This window comes from Rhinopithecus bieti, unplaced genomic scaffold, assembly GCF_001698545.2.
Source record: "Rhinopithecus bieti isolate Rb0 unplaced genomic scaffold, ASM169854v2 scaffold_13272, whole genome shotgun sequence".
Lineage (NCBI taxonomy): Eukaryota > Metazoa > Chordata > Mammalia > Primates > Cercopithecidae > Rhinopithecus > Rhinopithecus bieti.
The window spans coordinates 305,539-307,071 of NW_016807355.1; positions in this window are offsets into that span (position 1 = coordinate 305,539).

A 1,533-nucleotide genomic window follows, 5' to 3' on the forward strand; every position below is an offset into this window, starting at 1 on the left:
AAGGGGTATGTTTTACTTTTACAAATGTGGCCCTAGGTATGCTGTCACCAGGTAGTGGTATTTTTATCTAGAGTTATTTCCAAAATTGTGAGCCTATACAAATTTATTTTACCAAAGCTACCATGTTTTCTGTTTATTTTCATGTCAGTGTTCTCTACCCAGTTAAGATTCTTGGGGGCAGAGACCATGAACCACTGATCTTTGTATCGTCACTGCTTGACTTACTATTTGGCACATATGCAATGCTCAATAAATCCTTTTTTATATACATACTTTAAGTTCTGGGATACATGTGCAGAACATGGAGGTTTGTTACATACGGATACATGTGCCACGGTGGTTTGCTGTACCCAGCAACCTGTCATCTACATTAGGTATTTCTCCTAATGCTATCCCTCCCCTTGCCGCACATCCCCTGACAGGCTCAAGTATGTGATGTTCCCCTCCCTGTGCCCATAAGCTCTCATTGTTCAACTCCCACTTATGAATGAGAACATGCAGTGTTTTGTTTTCTGTTCCTGTGTTAGTTTGCTGAGAACGATGGTTTCCAGCTTCATCAATGTCCCTGCAAAGGACATGAACTCATTCTTTTTTATGACTGCATAGTATTCCATGGTGTATATGTGCCACATTTTCTTTATCCAGCCTATCATTGATGGTTATTTGGGTTGATTCCAAGTCTTTGCTATTGTAAATAGTGCTGCAATAAACATATGTGTGCATGTTTCTTTATAGAATGATTTATAATCCTTTGGATATATACCCAGTAATGGGATTGCTGGGTCAAATGGTATTTCTGGTTCTAGATCCCTGAGGAATTGCCACACTGTCTTCCACAATGGTTGAACTAATTTACACTCCCACCAACAGTGTAAAAATGTTCCTATTTGTCCACATCCTCTCCAGCATCTGTTGCTTCCTCACCTTTTAATGATCGCCATTCTAACTGGTGTGAGATGGTATCTCATTGTGGTTTTGATTTGCATTTCTCTAATGACCAGTGATGATCTTTTTTTCATGTTTGTTGGCTGCATAAATGTCTTCTTTTGAGAAGTGTCTGTCCATGTCCTTCACCCACTTTTTGATGGGGTTGTTTTTTTCTTATAAATTTAAGTTCATTTTAGATTGTGGATATTAGCCCTTTGTCAGATGGATACATTGCAAAAATTTTCTCCCATTCTGTAGGTTGCCTGTTCACTCTGATGCTACTTTCTTTTGCTGTGCAGAAGCTCTTTAGTTTAATTAGATCCCATTTGTCAATTTTGGCTTTTGTTGCAATTGCTTTTGGTGTTTTAGTCATGAAGTCTTTGTCCATGCCTATGCCCTGAATGGTATTGCCTAGGTTTTCTTCTAGGGTTTTTATTGTTTTAGGTCTTAAATTTAAATCTTTAATCCATCTTGAGTTAATTTTTGTATAAGGTGTAAGGAAGGGGTCCAGTTTAAGTTTTCTGCGTATGGCTAGTTTTCCCAACACCATTTATTAAATAGGGAATCCTTTCCCCATTGCTTGTTTTTGTCAGGTTTGTCAAAGAT